Source organism: Petromyzon marinus, chromosome 53 (genome assembly GCF_048934315.1).
Source record: "Petromyzon marinus isolate PM22_M1 ecotype Great Lakes invasive population chromosome 53, UKy_Petmar_22M1.pri1.0, whole genome shotgun sequence".
In the NCBI taxonomy this organism is placed as follows: Eukaryota; Metazoa; Chordata; class Hyperoartia; order Petromyzontiformes; family Petromyzontidae; genus Petromyzon; species Petromyzon marinus.
Window position 1 is genome coordinate 7670169 of NC_133719.1, and position 25365 is coordinate 7695533.

Sequence of the window (25365 nt, forward strand, 5' to 3'; positions counted from 1 at the left end):
ATACTACACTATACACTACACTATACACTACACTATACACTAGTGCTGTACTAGTATACTACACTATACACTACACTATACACTAGTGCTGTACTCGTGACAAATTGGCACGTTCTGTTTTACGTGACAACCCTTACTGGTTGGCTGTGTCGGGTGGTGGCGGGTTTTAACGACACATTTATATATTTACGCGATCTAACCCATGGCTCTCTGTACAGCCCAGTTGTGTAGTATTGAGATGGGCTGTGCTGCCCTATCTGTTCAACTTGAGTTGTTTTGTTTCACCGTAGTACTTTTAATTCACCATCTCTGTAGGTGTCTACTCACTGTCAGTGGCTACGGCTCTCCCTCCATCCTGTCCGATCTTGAGTTTTCATCTTATTCTTTATTTCCCAACATCCTTCATTCGAGAACTTTCTTGGTCAACATTTCACGTCTGGTGATTTGCCCAATCTAAATCTTCACGCCTTTTCTGGATTATTCAAAATAGACCTCCCCCCCCCCCCCTACATCCGACTTAATTTTAATACGTGAATTTGTTAGGTTTTGTTTGGAGTGAAATTAGAGAGATGTAGACATGAGACAAACGATGGAGTCGGACGACAAAAGAGCGAAACAAACAAGATATAAATTGGAGTAAAACCGCCCTTCTAATGTTTACGCGGATGCAAAATCGTGCTCATATTTGGTGCAATATTTTCGTTATTTCCCCCCCACCCCCTTCCCACAAATCTTGCGACTGCCGTTGAGCTGCTTGGGGCCCCTAAGCCATTGCTAAGATTACTTATTATTACACCGTGAAGCCACCACTTGTCAGCCGGTTCAAGAAAGGACAGCACCAAGTGATGTATTGAACGCGGAGGGACCTGACACACGCACAAAAAAAACAGATGCTTGTCGCTAAACACATGGCAGACGACGGGACACATTTTAGTGGTCACGTTGAGTGAGAGAGAGAGATGGAGAGCGTCGCACTCCCTCCGTCCCGGGCATTACGCCGTTAATTACATGGAGATCTGCGCGGTTTTGTGGGGATTTGCCGCGGGGGGTTAGAGGGATTTACAGGTTTTTGGGGAAGGGATTTGTAAGGATTTACACTGAAGGTGACGCGTGGTATTTTGCACTGTTACATGGTAATCCTTTTGTTTTGTGTGTTGAGTTTTTTTCTTTTCCGCGAACGGAAACTCTCCGTTTCATCGCCACTCCTCGCACGTTGACGGTCAGGATCGGTCTTGAATGAGATTTGACAACAATAAAGTACCCCCGTATAGCCTTGACAGACTGTAGGGGAAAGTGCACCTATAAAGGCCGGCACTGTGGCGCACGAGGGGGTGGGTGGCCAACACCACGCCCGGCCGCCTTTGTCTCCATAGTGGCGATGTTTACACACCGCACCAGGTACTAATTTGAGGCTGAGTCTACCTAGGGGATGCCCAGGACCGGTTCAGGTAATCGTCACTGGTGTTGGCCGTGAGCGGTAATCGAACCCGGGTCGCCAGGTTCGTAGCTGCAGCGTAGCGCTAACCGCTACGCCACCGCTCCCCACAACAACAACAACACACACACACACACACGCGCAAACTCATGCGGCACGAAGCCGCAACTCCCATCACGCATCGCACGCGCGTCTTGCGACCACCGCGTTGCGCGTAACCAGTGCTCTCAGCCTTGCCTAGAGCACCAACTCAAGAGCGGTGCACCGTGCGTGCAATGCGGCGATCGTATGCACGTGCGCGCGAGGCGTGATGGGAGTCGTGCCTTGCTGCTGTGCTTGTGAGCGCTAGCCCCCCCCCCCCAGACCTTGGCGCGCGTTGCGATTTTCTCTACGTTTTCAGCCCGCACGCAATTCTCCCGTCGTGACGGGCTGTCTCATCATGCGCACGAAGCAGCGCCGGAATTGGCATAATGCGAGTCAGTAGGTCGACACTTCGATCGGGCTTGCTGCGATATAAAACATTTTTTTACGATACAATACGATATTCACTCCCACGTTGTGACGCTAATGGCAATGGTCAGTGGCTCATTGCGTTGGAATGGTATATATATACTGTTGTGTTGTTGACAACGATATATAAACGCGCGTAGGGTTGAAACATATAAATATGTATCCCTGCAAGTCTACGAGCATTATTATTATTACTACTACTACTACACACGCACACCAAATGCACGGCTGCCGCTTCCAATGCATTGCGCATAGGACACGCTTACACGCAGACGACAGTGTTACGAAACACAAAGAACATCTCACACACACAACAACAACAACCGCCATTCGCCACTAAGTGGCGGTGACGTCACCACGACGCTTGTGCCAGGCCATGTGCACCTTGAGGCCACGTGAAGTGTCGAACGCCCGCTGGCAGGAGGTCACGGGGCAGACCCAGGTGGCACGGGGCGACTGACTGAGACGACTGGCTGATGCACCACCTGTGCCCCCTACTGTGCCAACTTGCTGTGCTTTAGCCACCCGGCGCTCCGCTCGTTGTTGTGAGCGTCGCTCCTCCGCCCTCCGTTGTTGTTGAAGGGCGACTGCCTCCAACTGCCCAGTAGCGTCCTTCACGAGCCTCCTCTACAGAGGCCGATCTTGACACCGCTGGTACCAGTCATCGGCACACACATACTCACACCGACACATTGACACCGCTGGTACCAGTCATCGGCAAGTCCACTCAGCTCCACGTCCTCCTGTACCACATCACTCCATCTCGTTCGCTAGCCAGTGCCGCGCCCGTTTAGCCCCCTCGATCCGGCCGAACAAAAGCTGTTTGTGCATGCGGTGATTGGGCATCACACACACACGCAGGGTAAAGGCGCAGCCCTGCAGTGGCTCGCCAACGCCACTGCTGGCAGGCAGAAAGGGGCCTCCATCGCTGGTAGAGAAAGCTCGAGAGGAGTTCCTCTAGAGGGTATTGCTGTATTTGGCCTACTCTTCCACGTTGGCCAGAGCACCCACGCTTCTTCCTTTCGCCGCACTCGACCAGCCTCTTCGGCGGGCTGCGGCACGTGCATCCATTTCTACCCGCCGGGCAGACGAGAGGCTGCCACATTTTTTTTTTTGTCACAGAAACTTGCTCCGTCGATTCAACTGCAGAGCCGGGAGAATTTGCATCGACCCGCCACCGGTTGACCCGTAGCGCGAAGTTCGACGACGCCAACCATTTACCCTTCCGCGACAGCACCCCCATGGCCCCCCTCGCACGCAAAAAAACAACGTCCAACGTAATTGTGCTCCACGCCATCACCCACCTACCCCCCTCCCCCCCCCCCCCCTCTGCCTCGGCTAGCTCGGGGCTAACAATTGTAATAATTCACTAGTGAAATTCATCGATTGGCACCCCCACCACGTGGCCGGCAAACAAAGTGGCACGCGAGGTCAATGTCCCGCGCATTGGCACTGCCCAGGGCTTGGCGGACCTTAACGACCGGCTATAATCAAATACACCAAGCGAGGGTTTTGCTGACGAAGGGGAGCGACGTTCATTTGCTTTGCCTCGGGTGCCTTTTACGCAAATGGTCGGGGGCCACGTCTGTCGGTTCGTCCGTCATTCCGTGTGGGTTACTCGCGTGCGTGTGCGTCCGTGGGCGTACGTTGAGCTTCTTTCGCACCGTACGTAGCCAACCGTGCTCATTATTATTATCAGATGTCTACTGGGTGTCGTGGAGAGCGCACCCCGCTACAAAAGCCGAGCATGGGTTCTCACTCGTGGCCAAACTCAGGTGATGAATGTCTCGACTAGCCCCGGGCCTACTCCGTAGGGAGCCACAGTGGCTAGGAGATGTTAACTACCTCGCCTGGTATACGGGAGGTCGTGGGTTCGATCCTGACCCCTGACGATGTCTGAGTGAGTGGGTGAGATGTTAACTACCTCGCCTGGTATACAGGAGGTCGTGGGTTCGATCCTAACCCCTGACGGTGTCTGAGTGAGTGGGTGAGATGTTAACTACCTCGCCTGGTATACAGGAGGTCGTGGGTTCGATCCTGACCCCTGACGGTGTCTGAGTGAGTGGGTGAGATGTTAACTACCTCGCCCGGTATACAGGAGTGCGTGGGTTCGATCCCGACCCTGAACGTCTATTACATTTGGAGTTTGCGTGTCTCTCTCTCTCCCCGTGGTCACGTGGATTTTTTTTCTCCGGTTTTCCCCTCCACATTTAGAGTCGACATCACGTGTTTAGAGGATTTGGCTGCTATACATTTCCACGTAATAAGCCACTTCGTTGAGCAATTATTTATGGCCAGGTTGTTTCTGAAAAAGAGCTATATAGCCTATTGAACCTTACCTGGTGGGAGGTTCGGGGGGGTTGGGGGTGGGGGGTAATGGGTTGGGGGTGGGGGGTTGGGGGTGGGGGGTTGGGGGTGGGGGGATGGGGTTAGTGGGTGGGTGGTTGGGGGTGGGAGGTTCGGGGGGGTTGGGGGTGGGGGGTTGGGGGTAGTGGGTTGGGGGTGGAGGGTGGGAGGTTGGGGGTTGGGGTGGGGGGTTAGTGGGTGGGGGGTTGGGGGTGGGAGTTTCGGGGGGGTAGTGGGTGGGGGGTTGGGGTTAGTGGGTGGGGGGTTGGGGGTGGGAGTTTCGGGGGGGGGTAGCGGGTGGGGGGGTTGGGGATGTAACAAACTCGCACCTCAATGTTGTTACAAACTTCCGTGCCTGGAGACTGACTGGACCCGGCGACCTGTGTCTGGATCGCAGTCACAGTGCGCTGCTGAGCATTACAATAGAAGCAGCAGCAGCAGCAGCACCTCAACACGCTATAGAAATACACTCCGTGTCTTGCTATACCCTATACGAACCCGGACTGTTTGTTCTTTTGCACGCTCATGGTCATGCATGCTGTTGTGTGTGGTTTTCTTTTTAAAAAAATGCTTTAAAGCCCAAGCACATTTGACCTCGTGGGTGAATTGAAATATTCGTACAATTTAGAGCCGCTTACGCCCATAAACAGTAAGTCGATCGGAAATCACGAATGCGAACGAGGTGGACATAAAACAGGAGGCTGCCCGAAGGCAATCGAATTGAAATTAAACTCTGGCTTCCGCATTGCCTCGCACGATTCAGCCTCACCCTCGCATGCAACGGACCGGTTCAATGTGCAAATTACCGTTTTGGCTATGGTACACTAATAACAATACTGCCGCCACACCAATCAATAACACTGCAGCCTTAAATGTAATACAAATATATATCTATAAATATTATATTGGCGACATTTTGGACAATGGCCTTTTTTAAGGCGCCACGGTGGCTAGGAGATGTTAACTACCTCGCCTGGTATGCAGGAGGTCGTGGGTTCGATGTTGAGATATTAACTACCTCGCCTGGTATGCAGGGGGTCGTGGGTTCGATCTCGACCCTGACGTCTGCTGTATGATTGGAGTTTGCGCGTCTCTCACTCCCTGTGGTCGCGTGGATATTTTTTTCCCCGGATCCACATTTAGAACCAACATCGTTGCGTTCAGAGTAATGTGGCTGTTATATAAGTCCACGTGGTAATTCGTAGAGCTATTATTTGTGGCCAGGTCGCTTCTGAAAAAAATACCTATGTAGCTCAATGGGCCTCACCTGGTGAAATAAAATAAAAAAATGTAAAATAGTTCAAGAGTGGTTGTGTGCTCCGAAACGTCGCTTATTTTATTATTTTTGCTGTTTGGGCCACGGTGTTGTTTACCAATGCGTAGGGTTGTTGTTACCTTTGCAGGTTAGCATTAAATGAGGCAGTACCGATTAATGAAGATGTGTTCTCTCTGTAGTAAGCAAAACCATTAATCTTCGAATTGCTACAAAACCTGCGTCTCAAACCGAGCAAAAGCGCGTGGCCCCAAACTAGCTTTAGGGGGCTACAGAACCATAACGTAGTTGGAATGCATCAAATATCAGCTCGAAATCAAAGCGTAATAAATATAAACAAAGCGAATTCACAGCTGATCGCTCTCTTGTCTGCATCTCATCTCTCATTTCACTCACCCCCCCCCTGTTTGTTATCCATTTCATCTCACTACATCTTTCTCTCCACTGTATCTATTCAATCATTACGCCTTCTGTATGTACGTCTCATCTCACTACGTATTTATCTCCACTGTATCTATTCAATCATTACGCCTTCTGTATGTACGTCTCATCTCGCTACGTATTTCTCTCCACTGTATCTATTCTATCATTACGCCTTCTGTACGTCTCATCTCACTACATCTTTCTCTCCACTGTATCTATTCTATCATTACGCCTTCTGTATGTACGTCTCATCTCACTACGTATTTCTCTCCACTGTATCTATTCTATCATTACGCCTTCTGTACGTCTCATCTCACTACATATTTATATCCACTGTATCTATTCTATCATTACGCCTTCTGTATGTATGTCTCATCTCACTCGGAGTTTATTATTAAAAGGGGGGGGGGGTGGTGAGGGGGGAGCCCACCATGAACCATGATCACGCGACACTCCGATCATCCTCGCAGCAGCAGCGGATTTTGGCTGCTGTTATCGAAGGCGGCGGTCACCGTATCGCGCGGAGCTTTCAGATTCTGCGGCCGTCTGGAACGCTCTTCTCTTCCGATATTAGGACGCCACTTGGAGCTGTGCACTTTGAAATCATCCAATTTGAAAACTCATTTATTTAGAAACTGCGTTTTGTGTTCAGTTTGTTGTCCTGACACAGTCAACTAGTAAGGGTTGTCACGTAAACAGAACGTGGCCAATTCGTCACTAGTACAGCACTAGTGTGCAGTGTAGTGTATAGTAGTGTAGTGTATAGTGTAGTATACTAGTACAGCACACCGGTTGTGTGTTGGAGAGCCAAGCCACAACATTTACAATCCGAGTACGACGTTTCGCCAGTAATTACAACTAGCTTCATCAGGCGGACAGCCAGATTTGTGGAGAAGTCTGTTTCGTTCCTTAAATAGAGGCGTAGATGTGGATGATATTGGTCGCGAAAGCCTACGTCTTAAATAGCCAACCGTGCTAATCAGAGGTGCGGGGGGGGTGGCAACTGGTCGCCTCTTCAAAAGAGGTCTGGCCAGCGGTGGAAGAGTAGGCCAAATACCCCCCACTGCAACATCTCGTAAAGTTTTTTTTTCAATCCCTCCGGTTACAAATCCCTGAAAATTGTCTCCAACATTTCTGACCTCCGCCGTTCTTCCTCTGCCGTACTGTTGGCCAAAGAGATTCCTCGACCTCGTGGGCCTTCCTCCTGGAAGTTCGAACTTTTGTACAAGTATCCTCGTTTCTTCGTCGCAGATCGCACCCGGCGCTTGCACAAGCCATCGTGTGGTTGATCCTAGTCTTGAATTCCTCCTCCTCCCCTTTAACATTCGCGGTCGTTTCATTTGCTCTCTCGACGCTATGAATCTAAAATTGCGGCCGGCCTTTGGGTAAAAAATATAAAAACGCACACACACACAGTAACTTGCGCTTGTGGGGGGGTTTATTATTTTTAGTCCTCCCGCAGCCAATATGTATTTGGGTGCTGGGTGTCGGGTGCTAATGTAGCTGCGATACGGCACTATCAGTGCGGTTCCAAATTAAACAAAACTAAACTCAATAGAGGTTTTTTTTTTTTAAAGTGTCAAAATAATCAAAAAGCCTCTGGCTTTGCGTGAGATTAAAACGTGCGGCCTGCTGGTTTGGCAGTCTCCCCGCGGAGGACGTTACACGGCAGGACGCAGTGGAAGGGAGGGATGGGATGGGAGTTCGACTTGGGCAGACGGCGCTGCCAGGTGAATGCCGATTGCGGGATTAATGTAACGTGGGGTCTTTAAAGAGAATGGGAGGAACAAATGAAGATTAAAAACAAAAGCACAGGTTCGTGGGGTTGGTAACAGCGCCATCTACGTGACGCTGCGTTCGCGGAGATGGAATTTTGTTTCGGTCTCGCTGAGATCGCCGCTGCGTTGCACTCGAGGGCGGTCGTCGAGGTCGTCGAGGTCGAGGTCGCGGTCGTCGCTTGGCGCGGTGCTCGACGTGACCCGGAGTTGTGAAAAGCAACGGCAGCCGTACGGGGTTTGAGTCGGCATCGCGAGACAACAACAACGACATCAACAACACCACCACGACCCACACCAACCAGCACGACGCCCCACCACCCACCACGATGCCATGTCCACATAGCATTGCTGGGCATATGACAGATACACCTCCCGGCACGATGGTGTGTTGAGTGTTGGGTGTCGGGTGCTGGGTGTTGAGTGCTGGGTGTTGAGTGCTGGGTGTTTGGTGTTGGATGCTGGGTGCTGGCGTTCCAGGTCTTCGGCGCGAGGCGTGCACAGCTCCGGCGGATATCGAGCAGGGAGGCGCCGTGCCGTGTGAGCACCTCGATGCGGGCCATGCCAAAGTCGTCTCACAAAGTCTACAGAAGCAGTGGTCAGCGTCAGCCGCGACTGTCCGAGACCACTGACGCGGGGAATGATTTTTGGCACGCCACGTGCATCTCGCTTTATTTCGCCCCCCCCCACAACCCTAACTCCTTTCATCATAGGATTATAAATATGCGGAGTACAATAAATACTCATGGCTTAGCACGCACGCAGGCATGTTGACATTCTTTCGCACCGTACGTAGCCAATCGTACTACCCCGGAAGTTGCGGACCAATTGGTCGCATCTGGCCTCCTGGGAGTGCATCATTTCATCAGCATTGCTTCAATACCAGCAAAGCTCGCCAGGGACCAGTTTGTTATTGATGTCACGTATTACGATTCCGTTTCTCTACTCTGCAAAACCTCACAGAGTCTCGTGACTCTGCTTTAGTAGAATACTGCCGAGTTGCTTGACGCAATTCCGGTGAACTTGTCGTTGTTTATTACCAAAGACCTTTTCCTGTAGGACGGAGATTTCTCTCTCGTCATCATCATCACCACCACGGTGGCTAGGAGATGTTAGCTACCTCGCCTGGTATACAGGAGGTCGTAGGTTCCATCCAGACCCTGATGCCTGCTGCTGTATATTTGGAGTTTGCGTGTCTCTCATCATCATCATCACCACGGTGGCTAGAAGATGTTAACTACCTCGCCTGGTATACAGGAGGTCGTAGGTTCCATCCCGAACCTAACGCCTGATTTATATTTGCAGATTGCGTGTCTCTCTCCTCGAGGCCGCGTGGATTCTTCTCCAGGTCCTCCGGTTTCGCCCCCCCCCCCCGCGCCCCCCACATTTTATAATTAACGTGTGTGTTTAGAGCATTTAGCTGAAATACATTTCGACGTGATGATCCATTTCGTTAAGCTATCCTTTGTAGCCATGTCACTTCTTAAAAAAAGAGCAATATAGCTCGGCGAGCCTTACCTGTTAAAATAAAAAAAAGTTGTTTTTGTTTGTTAAAGTGGGTCCTTGTTCAACGCAAAACTGGATTTATTGAGGACAGAGGACGTTGGTTATTATAATAACGGATAAGAGGGAGTTTTACCCAGCACGTTTAGAAGTTCACAGCTATGCCAAGATAAATGATAAAATATTATGGTGCCAGCTCCCTTTGCTATAATTTCAAATGAATATACAGCGCAGAAGTGAATCAATAGCAATCTACAGCACACAGGAATTACTAATTGAGCAAAAGGACCTCTAGATGTGATTGTTGGGATATGAATTTGTTTAAAAAAAAATCAATCGTTTTACTCTCATCGTGAGCCAAAAAAAACTCGTGAATATACAACGTCTCTTCATGGTTATTTATTTCTCGGTTTGCTATTGCAGTAGAGCTTTAAAAGTTATCTAATAAATCACTTCATAAAATCACGAATATAAATGTCCAAGTAACATTATTCATTGTGGGACTGCTGAAAAATGGGTGCATTGCAAGCAGTGACATTTTGTCAATGTTAAGTTTACAGACATTTTAAAAGCCTATATTTGGAGGTGTCTGTATAGCTCAGAGCACCGTGCCAGCACCACTAAAATCCTGGGTTTTAATCCTAGAAAAGGATGGCATGCTACCCTTCTTGGATGTCTTAATGAAATGGAGACTAGTTGGCTCAATGAGCCACTCTGTCTACATGAAAGTAAACCATACTGACGCCTACCTAAAACCTGATTCCCACCACCATCCATCCCAGAAGAATTCCCTCATCAGTACGCTACACCATAGAGCTCAATGTATCTCGGACCATGAACACCTAACCAGTGAACTCAAACACGTACACCAAGCTCTCAAGACAAATGGATACTTTGACTACACAATCTGCAAAGCCATCACCCCAACGGTGAGGAAGGAGCCATCTGAAGATCCAATCAAAACCCGTCACCTTACCTTACATAGCACGATAACCAAAAAGATTTCCAAAATCTTGAACAAACACAAGATCCAGGTCCGATTTAACACAGTGCACAAAATTCGTGACCTGATCCCATCTGTGAAGGACAAGATTCCTGACGTGCAATACCTCAGCGTCTACAAACTAAGCTGTGTCTGCAGCAGCTGTTACATTGGGGAAACTAAACGACATGTATCGGACCGTGTTCGTGAACACAAGGCAGATGTTAAACACGGCAGGACCAATACTTCTGCCGTAGCTGATCATTACTTTAATGCGGCTGGCTCACGTTAAATTGATTTCTCTAAGACGATGGTACTTTGCAAGCCGATTGGCTATCAACAAATATTTGTTCACGAAGCCACCCATATACATATAGACACAGACACAATTTCAACCGAGACGACGGTTTTAAACTCAGCAATCATTGGAAAGATGTCATCAACCACTTTGGGTCGTGACTTGAATTTGTGTTTCCTTGTCAACCTCAACCGTCAGCAGTGTGCATGGGTGTAGCAAGGTGCAATGTCCCTCCATCCCATCTCTACCCCTCCCCCCCATCTCTGCTCCACCCCCTCTCTCTGCACCATTCCTCCCCCCCATTGTCTGATGGGTGTAGCGAGGTGCAATTCCCCCCCCTCCCATCTCTACCCCTCTCTCCTCCCCTCCCCTATCTCTGCCTCACCCCCTCTCTCTCCCCCTGCCTCTAGCGCAGCCCTTTCCCGCGCCCACTCACTCTGCAGTTGTGTATCCCCCCCGCCCCCCCATTGTCTGATTGGTGTACCGAGGTGCAATTCCTCCCTCCTCCCATCTCTACTCCCTCCCTCTATCTCTGCCCCACCCCCTCTCTCTCCCCCTGTGTCTTGTGCAGCCCTTTCCCCCCGCCCACTCACTCTGGAGCCGTTATAAGCAGCTACATTTGGAGGCTTGCCCCCTCTTTTCTCTCCACCTGATGAAGACCGCTTGTGTTGCGATCGAAACGTCGTGGGGGTTTTTTTTTGCTTTTAATTTTCATTTTTGTTCTCTATCTACGTGACTTTACCGAAAGAACCGAGAATATATTTTAATCCTTACTTCAGGTCTCGTGTGTTCTAGAACTCGACCCAGTCGCCAACAATTTAGAGCGGTCCATAGGGCTTGCATAGTAACCCATAGACTTGCGGAGAGCCGTATCGTAACCATAGCGACCTATGTATCCACACACATGCCCATATAACAGCGAGCTGCGTTTCGACCGAGTTTTCAAACGCAGCGAATGGATTTGTTTCAGCTCTGGTACCAGTGACTTATAGGAGACCCGTAGACTTGCACAGAGACCCACATATTTACAGAGGCCTACGTACACTCACACGTACCCATTGAGAGACAAACTGAGTTGCAATTCCACCGGGCCATCGTTTGTCACGAGTTAAATGTTTGATCTCAGTCACCGGTGATTGCAAACCAACACCATCATGGTAAATTGTACCGACCTCAAATTCACCTCTTCTACCTCTCTGACCTTACGTTTAGCTTTTTGGCATATTTTTTGGTTGATGTAGTTTTGCTGGACCACCACGGCCCTACATGTGTTAAAAAAAAGTGGTCAGCAGATTCTCGCAGTCTAAATTGAGCTTCCGATTCTGATGGGCTGTGAAGTGAAGGGCCAGGGAGGGAGTGAGGGGTGAAAATTTTGATAATTTACCACCCCCCCCCCCCCCAAAACTGGCACAAAAGAGGGCCCCAAAAAGACCTGGTCCGTTTTTCGTCAATAATGAAGTAGGGCACCTCACGTGGCGTTCTGCCCAGGGCCTCCAGGAAATTACCGGAGAGCCCTGGCAATGTTCAATGTCAAATAAAGCACGAAGAGAGTAGGACGTCTATGTAGCTGGTACAGGCATCGCTATGAATGTATACATGGCATTGCTAGGCATATCACAGATACACCTCCCGGCACGATGATGTATTCCACAATGCAATTTGGAGTCGTTATATTAAAGATAATAATGACAATTTCTACAGTAGGCTATAACATGGCTAGTCATTAGCAGGCCACTGAGCAAGCAATAAAAACGCATTAAACATTAGTCACTGGTCCATCCTAACGACACTGAGCTGTGTATATAAACGCAACATCAAGACGCTGGAGAGAGACAGTGGGTATATTTGTTTAACGGCGATACACTGCGAGCCATAGGCAGATGATAAGTAAGAAGGTAATGAGCCTTCGCAATTTGGTGCGACAGTTCCCATACTTTCCAAAATATGTCACACAAAGCGAAACCGCACGGGACAGTACACACACAATTCTGTATCTCTGTATGTATTCCTATGTGTATGTATCTGTATGTGTGTGTGTAGCGGTTAGTGCGCTGTGCTACGATTTCCGCTCACGGCCGACACCAATGACGACTATCCGAACCGGTCCTGGGCCTCCCCTATGTTAACTCAGCCTCAAATAAATACCTGGTGCGGTGTGTAAACATCGCCACTAGGGAGATGCAAAGGGCGTGGTTGCTGGCGATCCACCCTCTCTTGTGCCGTGCCGGTAGCCTTCATTGGTTGAGCTCGCTAACAGCACTTGCCCCAACAGTCTGTTCAGGCTATACGGGGGGGATCTTTGTCTTTGTATCTCTATGTGTGTGTATATATATCTCTGTATACGAGACAGCTGCCTGCCGAGTAGTGCACACAGTACGCACAAAAACAATGTTGTCCCGCGTCCAAACGCATCGCCGCATACGAGTTAATCCAAACCACAATGTCGCGATTTTTATTATTTTATTAGAAATAGGTTAGCCACACACACGCGAAATCCCACAAACCGAACCCGCACCAAGCGAGCGAACCCTGTATCCATTTACGGCGATATAAATTACACAAATGACAGGGGGGAGGGGTGTGGAGACTGGAATATGAGCACACACAGGCGAGCGAATACACGCAAGCGAGGAGGCATCATCGTCGTCGTGACCCGTTCACGGAAGGTGCGCGTGCTTTTTTCAGTTTCAGTTTTATTTATTAGAAGGTATAACCCCGTGAGCCATGCGGCTCTTGACTCGGGTGCAACCGCAACGAAACAAAAACACGAACAAGGAAACATCTTAAAGTGACTACACGCAACAGAAAAATCCATGGAAACTAAAAAAAACAGCAAAAGTCTTCCAGAAAAAAAAAACACCGTATTTCAACGCTGTGTGCAAAAATCCCATTGTGATGCAAGCCGAACAATAACAACCATAAGACAATGCAGATGAAAGTTACCAGGCTAACTCTGTACTAGAGCAAACAAACATGGCTCAACCAAAACGTTTCCAAAATCACCCGAAATAAAGCTATAAAAACAATGTAACAGTGACAGCACGGTTCCTTCACCTGATGAAGGCCACTTGTGTTGTGGCCGAAACGTCGTGATTTTTGTTATTTTATTTTTTACCCACGTGACTTTACCGAATAGAACCAAAGAGTATGGATCCTTGCAGTCACGAAAGCTTCGAATCTAGAAATGTAACAGTGATCGTAGGAGCTGTGGCCAGAGACCGCGTCGATAGACGTCACGATGCCAGGTTGTCGACGCTTCAACACGTGGGAGGAGGCTTTCGCGGCCAATATTATTCACAATAAAGGTTTTTGGGTTAGATCGCGTCATTTATAAAATGTGTCGTAACCCTCCACCACCCGACGCGGCCAAACAGTAAAAAAAAAAATGTGTCACGTTTACAAAGGGCAAATTATTCACTACTTTAGCCCACCGGTGTGTTGAAGAGTGAATGAACATCATTTAAAATTTGAGTACGACGTTTCGCTGGTAATAACATCCAGCTTCATCGGGCAATTTGCCAGAATGGTGAAGCTCTCCTCGAGCTTGACGGCTGTGGGTGGCAGCGCGAGGACGAGAACACCACGTGGCAGGACGGTGTCTCTCCGCCGGGGAGATGGAGCGACAACAACATCGGCTCGTGTGCGGAGAGAGCGCCAATGGGTTGGTGGCGACGCGCAAGACGCGGGTGACGGCGACAGCTTGGGAAGGGAGTCCTTCGTCCAGCAGTGGATTGATGTTGGCCTGAACGGTGAAATGAAAACGTGCGCATGGATCAACAATTTCCATCTTGAGGGGTCAGGTCATAAGATCCGAGCGCGGCGAGAAAACAAGAATGTGGAGATTTAACAGAATCATCTGGTTAAGAGCGGTGGTGAGAAATCTGATAAGACATTAAGGACGAGGCCAAGGAGACAATGGCCAATTTAAGGGGATTAAACGACTGAAGGATGGGAGAGGTTTTTTTTGTTTGTTAATCCATTATTGAATGTTTCATTGGGAAGGAATGGGCAACACTGTGGGTCTGTTGGAAGGCATGACAGTGCATTTTAAACAGCCGGGGAGAAGCTTAGCTTTGGGGTCGGGCGACTCTGGGCAGACCATGGGATACCCTGATGAGCTGTGTGCCAGAGGGGAGGAGGAGACCTTGGGAGACGTTTTAGAAGGAGGTGGGCTGCTACAAACTGGTGCCGCGAGTGATGTGACAACAACGGAGGTCAACGGCTCAGTCTGCGATGGAAGCCGTGGCAGGCTCCGTCGTGGCGAAATGTTAACTCCCTCGCCCTGTATACAGGTAAGTCGTGGGTTCGGTTCCCGACCCTGACGCCTGCTGTATATTTGGAGTCTGCGTGTCTCTCTCTCATCATCATCACCTTGGCTTGGAGATGTTAACTCCCTCGCCTGGTATGCAGGTAGGTCGTGGGTTCGGTTCCCCACCCTGACGCCTGCTGTATATTTGGAGTCTGCGTGTCTCTCTCTCTCTATCATCATCACCTTGGCTTGGAGATGTTAACTCCCTCGCCTGGTATGCAGGAGGCCGTGGGTTCGATCCCGACCCTGACGCGTGCTGTATATTCGGAGTTTGCGTGTCTCTCTCTCTCCGTAACCGCGTGGATTATTCTCCGGGTTTTCCCTCCACCATTTAGACACAACGTGCGTGTGGAGTATTTGGCTTCTATAAATGTCCACGCGATAAGCCGCTTCCCGTTGAGTTGTCATTTGTGGCCAGGCCGCTTCTGAAAATTAGCTGTATAGCTTAATTGGCGTTACCTGCTTTAAAAAAAGAGTTAAGTTTAGTTGTATTTATTTCATCGGTGCATGCAATTCTGCTCAAATTAACAGCACATTCCTCTGTCATCTTCACGGCTCAACGGAGGTGTGGAGTCTCTTGCGTGCGTGAGCATTTGCCAAACTTACTTTGCTTAACCAGGCTGAGTAACTCAAAGAGGACAAGGATAGCCTCATTTGCAAGAGTGACTGACCCTGGGACGCCAAATTGGCAAAAAAAAGCGAATGTAAATCTTGCGCAAACAACAACTTTGTTACGGAAGCAAATTGAAACGGTGCACAGACATTAAATCAATCCGTAATGAAGGTCTTTGGGTTAGATCTCGTAACGCAACCTGCCAAAACCAGACACAGCCAGTAAGGGATTTGTCACGTAAGCAACGTGCCAATTAGTTACTGCGTCAGCCCACCGGTGTGTTGGAGAGTAAAACCCACAACATTTACAATCTGAGTAGTCCGACGTTTCGCTGGTAATTACATCAACCAGCATCATCTGGCGATTTGCCAGGATAGTGAAACCATCCACCTGCTTCAGGTCTCACATTGAGCAGCAGTAGTAGGACGACTTCATCACTGAACCCACCAGGTGCAGAGATCAGAGGCGGAGTGACGGGGTATTGTAATGATATAATCGATTAGTAATCAGTTAATTAGCATATGTTTCCTCTATCAGGAATGCAGTTGTAAGATATGTTACTTAATAATACACCTCCAGGCCGCACTAAGCCTGTAGCTGTCAATCAAAAGTCAATAAAATACATATCCCATAACAAATGTTGGCTCGCATTGCGATACAAAAAACCAGAGACAAAATGAAAGATACAGAAGCAGCCAAATTAGCTGTCGGGAACTTTTTTGATTTAAAGCGTTCGTGACTGCAGGTATTCATATTCTTGGTCCTTTCGTTAAAGTCACGTAGAAGGGAAACAATAAAATAATAAAAATATAAAACAATAAAATTACCACGACGTTTCGACTGCAACACAAGAAATCATCATCAGGTGTGAAAACCACAACAAGAAATTTTGAAAAATGGGTGGTTTTCACACCTGATTATGATGATTGCTTGTATTGCAGTCGAAACGTCGTGATCATTTTATTGTTTTATATTTTTTTTATTTCATAGTTTCCCTTCTACGTGACTTTACCGAAAGAACCAAGAATATGTCGGGAACTTATTTCACTCAGTGCATGGTAGGGTGGAATGCAGAGTGGGACTTGTCTCGGGACATTGCCACCACCGTGAAATTTCACTTTTCTGGCGGTATGTAAACACGACTAAGCATACATACACATCGATTCTGTGAAGCTTGCCAATATGCGTTCGCCCTTGGGGAATGTTTCTTCTTAGGACGGAGAGCAAGTGGGTAGGGTAGCCGTCTGGGCAAAAATCTGTTTGCATAACTGCAAATGCTCCTTCGAGGACTGCTTTTGTGTCTGCGAAGTGTTTTGGCCAACTCGTTTGCTCGACGTGGCTGTTGTTGTTTTTTTTTCACCAGGACAAGTCCCAAACCATCACGCGACCTGCGGTCATCCTCGCAGCAGCGGCTTTGGGCTGCTGCCATCGAACAAAGACGGTGGTTACTGCATCGCGCGCTTTCAGCTTGCGCTTCTGTGGCCGTCTGGAACGCTCTTCCCTTTCGATATTAGGAAATCACTGGAGCTATGCGCTTGAAAGTCATCTCGATTGAAGACGAATTTCTGTAGAACTGGTTTATGCGTTTCGTTTGTTGTCCTTCGACCTGCACCTCTGATGAGCACGGCTGGCTAAGTACGGTCGGCGAAAGAACTTCAACATACAGTACATACAAATAGCACAACTTTACACCGAAACTTCATTCATATCGGATCACCTTCGTGAGAGTTAAGGGTCGTCCATAAATGACGTCACGCGGTTTTGGACGATTTTTGATCCCCCCCCCCGTCACACGGCGTCACAAAAAGTCAGACCCCCCCTTCAAATATGACGTCATAAAGCTCTGCCCCCCCCCCCAAAAAAACTATATAAAACATGCTTCGAATCGCTTTCAACTATTGTCATTGTAGTGCGTATTTAATGTGGCGCTGCACTCTGATGTTGTAGGAGAAAACAATTATTTAAAAACGTCTATTTAATTAATGAGAACGTGTTGTCTATATATATTTAAAGTTGCGCGTTTTGATGTGACGTCACATTTCTCAAACGCCCCCCACACACCCTCCTCGTCACACACCGTCACGAACGTCTGACCTCCCCCTTGGCGCGTGACGTCATTTATGGACGGCTGCACGTTACTGGCGGACACAGATAAGGAATGAACAGACCTCAACCTTCGTTGAAATCCAACGTGTTCGCACGTACTGCCGAAGATGTGCAGTGAAGCCGAGACGGAGCCTTTTGAGGGATGAGCAAACGAAGGGGCCCTCTCACGCCGCTCTCGCGTCGCCGTGCAAGACTTCGACCGAGGGAAAGAAATTCAATTTCAAACAATTTGTTGCTGCTTCACAATTTGGAAAATATCCAGCAGTTGGTTATGACAAAAAATGTTTTTTTTACTGGTAGGAACGAAGTTGTAAACTGAGTGTACCAGCCTGCAATAGATGAATGTGTCCGTCCGTCCGTCCGTTCGTCCCCTTTCAATACTTTAACGAAGTGAAATCTCGTGCTGTTGGGGTGTAAAAATAAAATTGCGCAAAATTCCAATGTTCCTACCAGGCCACCCTGCAGGGACCTGTTAAATATATACACACACACGAGAAGCGCATTGATTAGAGAATTAGACCAGCTGTAAATTACATCATAAGCAGTGTGCTTGTATCAGGACTACGTTATCCCATCCGGCGTTGTGTGAGCATGTGTTATCGATATCATAACTTTGCCAATACAGATTTTTTTTTGCGGCACTGCAACTGCCAGTAACACCTCAACACATTCAGTGGCTTTAAAATAGTTGTGTATATATATAATAGGCAACGTGTTGGGCAATGTCCCTCTGTAATAGCGCACATTAAAGGCCATTGCCCTGAAACCTCTGCTATGACAGTATCTGCATGTGTATGCGTGTACGTTGAACGTCTTTCGCACCGTCTGTAGCCAACCGCGCTTATCGCAGGTGCGGTGGATGGACAAGAAACGAATCGTTTTCCTCTTAAGGCAGTGCTATTCACAATTGTGTTGAGCTTTACTCATTTATGTTACGTGTGTTTATATATATGTCAGCTTCCAGTGTATGTACAGTACGCATATAACTCAACTCAAACGGTTACCCTGCAATGCCACGTAGCCACGGTGCCGCGTGCCTATTACGTTCCGACTTCTGACCCGCCCACCCTAAAAAGCTGTCCCTGGCTCTTTGTGCAACAGAGGCCCATGTTCAATTACATTTTATCGGTCCAACCACGGCAAAACGTTGGGGATAGGGAAAAAAATGTGTAAGGAGTTGGTGCAGCAGAGTGAGAATTTCTGGAATCGAGCAATTTACCGTCTTTTGTTCCGGCACTGGAATTAATTTTTCAAAAAATTGGCGCTGCAAGATGGAAAGGGCTGAGTGGAAGAGAGTGCCTGGGTGTTCCGCTTTGTAATCTTCAAGATGTTCAGCCTCAGTGGTGGCACCGAGTGAAAAGCTTAGGAAGCTCCTTAAGAGTTGCTCAAGGTCCTCCCCCCCCCCCCCAGAGACAAACAAATACTAATCTCGTACAAGCCCACGCTAAAATCTCTTTAAAAAAAGCGAAGATATCATTCTAAGCGGCGCGGAGGTAAACGTGCTACCCTGCAATTTCTCACCTCTGGCCACTGCTGGAGGAAGGGACTGCGCGAAGAGAGAGGCTATATTTGGCCTACTCTTCCACGCTCCTGGTCAGAACGTAACGTAAGAGGTTGGAAAACGCCCGCGTTTTACCCCACCACACAATATCTGGAGAACTCCGATGGAGCTATGAAGCTCTTTTTTTTCACAGATGTCAATTCGGAGCGCGGGGTCAGAACGTCAATACAACAACCAATACAAAAAAAAACCACGATAGGAGCATTAAAGTATAGGAAAGGCAAACAAATGGCTGGTCTAAGAAACTTGACCATCATTTTTTTTTATTTAAAGCTATTCGTGACTGCAGGGATTCATATTCTTGGTTCTTTCGGTAAAGTCACGTAGAAGGGAAGCAATAAAATAATAAAAATATAAAACAATACAATTCTCACGACGTTTCGACTGCAACACAAGCAATCATCATCAGGTGTGAAAACCACAGCAAGAACATTTGAAAAAGTGGCGGGTTTTATTACGTCAAAACAATAAAATTCTCACGTTTCGACTGCAACACAAGCAATCATCATCAGGTGTGAAAACCACAGCAAGAGAGTTTGAAAAAAGTGGCGGGTTTTATTACGTCAAAACAATAAAATTCTCACGACGTTTCGACTGCAACACAAGCAATCATCATCAGGTGTGAAAACCACAGCAAGAAAATTTTATTGTTTTATATTTTTATAATTTTATTGTTTCCTTTCTACGTGACTTTACCGAAAGAACCAAGAATATTTGACCATCATTGTTTCTACTGATCAACCGAACACCTCTGGATTCCAAGTGCAGCGTTGCCGACCGTTGCATCACAGAGGCAAAGTGGAGGTGAGGAATTAAAATCCTCGCGGCGAGTTTGAACTGTTCGACCGTGGTATATGTGCTGGTCTCGGGATTGCATCGGCGTTGGCTTGGGGTGTTTACCAAAGAATATTGAAGCCATCCAAGGCACCCACTCGCGTGCCCAAATTGCTCACGAAACTTTAGGCAATATACATCTCCGTTTAACACGTAGTAGGCTTTCGTGACCAATATTATCCACGAGGTTTGTTTTGTTGTTGTTGTGCGTGGGTTAGATCGCATCAATATAAATGTGTGTCGTTAAACCCCACCACCACCCGACACAGCCAACTAGTAAGGTTTGTCACGTAAACAGAACGTGGCCAATTCGTCACTAGTACAGCCACACCGATTGCGTGTTGGAGAGTAAACTCACAACAACATTTTACAATTCGAGTACGACGCTTCGCCGGCAATTAGTTGGCCGTGCTGGGTGGTGGCGGGTTTAACGACACATTTATATATTTACTCCTTGGTTCTTTCGGTAAAGTCACGTAGGTAGAAGAAAACTAGTAAAAGATCACGACGTTTCGATCACCACACAAGCAATCATCTTCAGGCGGTTGCTTGTGTGGCTTGTGTGGCGATCGAAACGTCGGTATCTATTATTATTTTTTTCTACCCACGTGACTTTACCGAAAGAATCAAAGAGTATGGATTCCTGCAGTCACGAAAGCTTCAAATCAATAAATATATATCGTGTTCAATCGAGGTCCGGGTATGTCAACCAACGTGCGTTTCGACTTAAATTTCGATTTAAAGCTTTCGTGACTGCAGGGATTCATCTTCTTGGTTCTTTCGGGTAAAGTCAAAATAAAACATAATGAAGTAAAATTCTCACGACGTTTCGGCCACAACACAAGCAGCCGTCCTCAGGTGAAGAAACAGAGCTGTCGGAAAGACAGTGCTCATTGGAGAATTGGATAATATTATGTTTTCTTCTTATTATTTTATTATTTCCCTTCCACGTGACTTTACCGAAAGAACCAAGAAGCTGCGTTTCGACTATTTAGATTATTTTCCTGCTATATATCTCCAAATGATGAGACACTTTGTTGAGCTATCATTTGTGGCCAGGTCGCTTTTGAAAAATAAGTTAATAACTCAGTGCGCTTTGCCTGGCAGGATGGGGATGGTTTAGCTTTATTTGTACGTGTTTGGGGGATTTGTTTACCTTTCTGTACATTGCACTAGAATTATGTTTTTGTATTGTTTGTTGTTGTGAAATTCTTACCGATCCCGACTGGACATCTGTGAAGAGGAGCTTTATAGCTCATCGGATTCCTCCAGTGTAAATACTGATTCTGATTCACACACCTACGAGGCAGCGTTCCCCCCCCCGCCTCCTCCCTCTTGTCATGATAAAATGACGCTATTAAAATAATCATAGCCGTAATTAGGCTTTTTTTTTGCCTGTCAACTTAATTATTCGGGGGTTGATACAATGCACGGGGTTTCCCACCTTGCGAGTGGGGAGCCGAACGTTGTGGGGGGTGGGTGGGGGGAGTGGGGGTTGGTGGGAGGGTGGAGGGGTGGGGGGGGAAGTGGTGGGGGTGGTGAGGGGTGGTGGGGGTTGGTGGGAGGGTTGGGGGGCTGGTGGGGGTGGGGGTCGAGGTGGTGGGTGGGGCGGTGGGTGGGCAGTGGGGGGAGGGTGGTGGGGGGGGTGGTGGCGGGGTGGTGGCAGGGTGGTGGGTGGGTGGTGGGGTGGTTGGGAGGCTGGGTTGGTGGCGGTGGGTGGGGTGGTTGGGGTCTGTGTGGGGAGGGGTGGTGGGCGTTGTAGGTGGGGTGGGTGGGGGTGGTGAGTGGGGGGTGGGGGGTGGGGGCACGCGGGCGACCGCCGGCCCCGTCAAGCTCATGGAGTTGGCGGCGGTGGCAACGGGGAGCAAAATTCACCATTATCCAAAGAATCCGGACGTCAACATATTCACATTTTTCCGCTGTTCCCCCCCCCCCCTCCAGCAAGAAATATATAAACCCCGGTTCGCTTCTCTCTGCAACGCGCCATGCGGCAATATGATTCACTTAGAATGACACTTCATTATATCTATGGGGCCGTTTTGCCCGTATCAAAAATTGATGAAAAAATAAGAATAGGTTTTTTCCTCTTTCCTGGCAATAAATCATGCGGTGAGATGTTAAAACACCAAGTAGGCACCTTTTGCAAGGCAGGAATCCACCAGAACACCGTGGTCGGATTGAAAATTTGAACCCGACTGCGTTCTGGAAGGACTCAAGGAGACCCACAGAGACCCACAGAGACCCACAGAGACCCACGGACACGCACAGAGACCCACAGAGACCCACAGAGACCCACAGAGACCCGCAGACACGCACAGAGACAAAGACAAAGATCCCCCGTATAGCCTTAACAGACTGTAGGGGCAAGTGCTGTTAGCGAGCACCTATGAAGGCCGGAACAATATACGAGGGGGTGGGTGGCCAGCACCACGTCCGACCGCCTTTGTCTCCCTAGTGGCAATGTTTACACACCGCACCAGGTACTCATTTAAAGCTGAGTCTACCTAGGGGAGGCCCGGGACCGGTTCAGATAATCGTCACTGGTGTTGGCCGTGAGCGCTAACCGCTACACTATCGCTCCCCACAGAGACCCACAGACGCGCACAGAGACCCGCAGATACGCACAGAGACCCACAGAGACCCACACACAGGGCGAAGCCTCCCCTCCCCATATCTCACGGGAGTGGGAGAATCATTGACGAGCTCTACCAGCAGTCTCCCCATTTCCAGCCCTGGCTCAGTCTGTTCGTTCTCTAATCCATGTTAAATACCTCGTCTGTGAATTGTGCAATATCCCTGATGGACCCCGCTGTGCTCATTCTCTACACTGTCGATGGTTTTGGTCTTTGCTGCTGCTGCGGTCACACAGCACAGCGGATTTCTCCCGTGATAAAGAGGCGGTGCAGCTGGCTACACGGGACCATCGGTGCAACACTTCAAATGAAACGTCAACATTTAAAAGTGCGTTCCTCTTGTTATCGCTCGCCTATCAATTCCCAGCACGCATTGTTCAGTGCGCACTTTTCAGTTGTCTCTGTAATTTATCTTTGTGAATGAGCGCGTTTCTGAAGGACGTAATCACAAGAGGTAGTAAAAGGCTCGTTTACCTTAGCAACGATTCTATTTAGTTCAACTCAACACGATTGCCGCACACCAACAGCGAGACCTCCGACATGACCGCACGTGATATTGGCTGATAATTTAAACAAAAACTGCCCCGACTAATCCCCGACATATCTCAGAAGCTAAGCAGAGTTGAGCCTGGACAGCCCTCGGATGGGCGACCAGCATTGCACAACTGGTTGTTGTTACAGATTAATGCGGCATAACGCATCGAGCTAGCAGAGAACCCCGCGGTAAAATCCATGACCGCGTTGTACTGTACTTGTATGCGCCCATATCTGCCCTTCCACCTTCACGAAAACCCACACTCACCAGAATGGCGAGGTATGGTCAAGCAAACTCTCAGCCGTTTTACTTTACCCGGTAAAGCCAACGGAGATGTCTGCGTGGAAGAGTAGGCTAAGAATGCACTCTCGACTGGGGCTCTCAAGAGCTCGCTCCAGGCCCCTTTTGTTGCCATCGGCGCGAGCGAGGAATTTCAGGGTGGAAATTTTACCATTGGAACTAAAACTAAACTTTTTTTATTTTACCAGGTAAAGCCCACCGAGCTATTTAGTTTTATTTTTTTTCAGAGGCGACCTGGCCACGCGTGATAGCCCATCGAATATGTCTTTGCCTACGTGGGAATTTATAGCGGCAGCCAAATAATCTAAATGCACGTCGATTCTAAAATGTGGAGGGCAAAAAAAAAACCGAGGACCAGGAGATGAATCCACGCGAACACCACGAGGAGAGGGAGAGAGAGAGAGAACACGCCAACTCCAAATACATAACGGGCATCGTCGGGGTCTTGGGTCGAGCCCACGTGGACCTCCTGCGTACCCGGCAAGGGAGTTAACTTCTCGGCACTGCGGTGCCACAACTACACGGCATGGAGAGGCCATCATCCAGTTCAGTTTGTACTCCCCCCCCCCCACACCTACGATTAGCGCGGTTGACTACGTACGGTGCAAAATAAATTCAACATACACAGCTAGCAGTGGACTGAGGCAAAGGGCTGTGCATGTACATAGACAAAAATTCCCCCATATAGCCTTAACAGACTGTTGGGGCAAGTGCTGTTAGCGAGCAGCGCCTATGAAGGCCAGTACGGCACACGAGGCGGTGGGTGACCAGCACCGCACCCAACCGCCTTTGTCTCCCCAGTGGCGATGTTTACACACCGCACTAAGGTATTCATTTCGAGGCTGATCGGCCTAGGGGAGGCGCACAGGACCAGCACAGATAATCGTCACTGGTGCTCGGATAATCGTCACCGGTGTTGGCCGTGAGCGGGAATCGAACTCGGTTCGCCGGGTTCGTAGCGCAGCGCGTTAACCGCTACAGCACCGCTCCCCATGTACGTGTACGTACACACGAACTCACACTAATTTATACTCACCACCAGCCTTTGGCCTGATGTGCCTGCTCATTGATCTCTGGCAAATCAGGCACCGTGGAGGGACTTCCCACTCTCTTGTTCCCTTTGATTAAATAACCTTCCCAAGCACCGCACCCTAATTACCTTATCACCTTGCTACAGCACCACTCCCCCCTGCACCCCCTAGCTGATTAGCACGTGCACAAGTGACACACACACAGACACCACACGTACGCGCGTTTCGTGACGATTCATCCCATCGCCGTCACCTCGCTGTGGCCGAACTCTGCCAGCAAACTCCAGTGATGATAAATCGGCTCTGCCTAAACGATTGCCACAGCTGCACAATCAACATATGAAACGATTCGTGATAAGTTAGCGCATCACGGAAAGGCTTAATGCTGACACCCATGTTGGTGACGGTGTTGCTGCGTGGTCGTTTTTCAAGACACAAAAAGTAACCATTATTGATATTCATGATAAAGGTTTTTGGGGTTATGGGCCGTCCATAAATGACGTCACGCACCTTGGGGGTGGGGGGGTCAGACATTTGTGACGAGGTGGGGGGGGGGGGTTGAGAAATACGACGTCACATCAAAATGCGCAACTTTAAATAAATATTGACAACACGTTCTGCTTAATTAAAATATACTTTTTTATATACAAATGTTTTCTCCTACGACATCAGACTGCAGCAGCACATTAAACACGCACTAAATCACAATAGTTTACATCGATTTGAAGCATGTTTTATTTGGGGGGGGGGAGGGGCAGAGCTTTGTGACGTCATATTTGAGGAGGGGATCTGACTTTTTGTGACGCCGTGTGACGATGGAGGAGGGGGGGGGGTCAAAAATCGCCCAAACTCGCGTGACGTCATTTATGGACGGCCCCTTAGATCACCACCCGACACA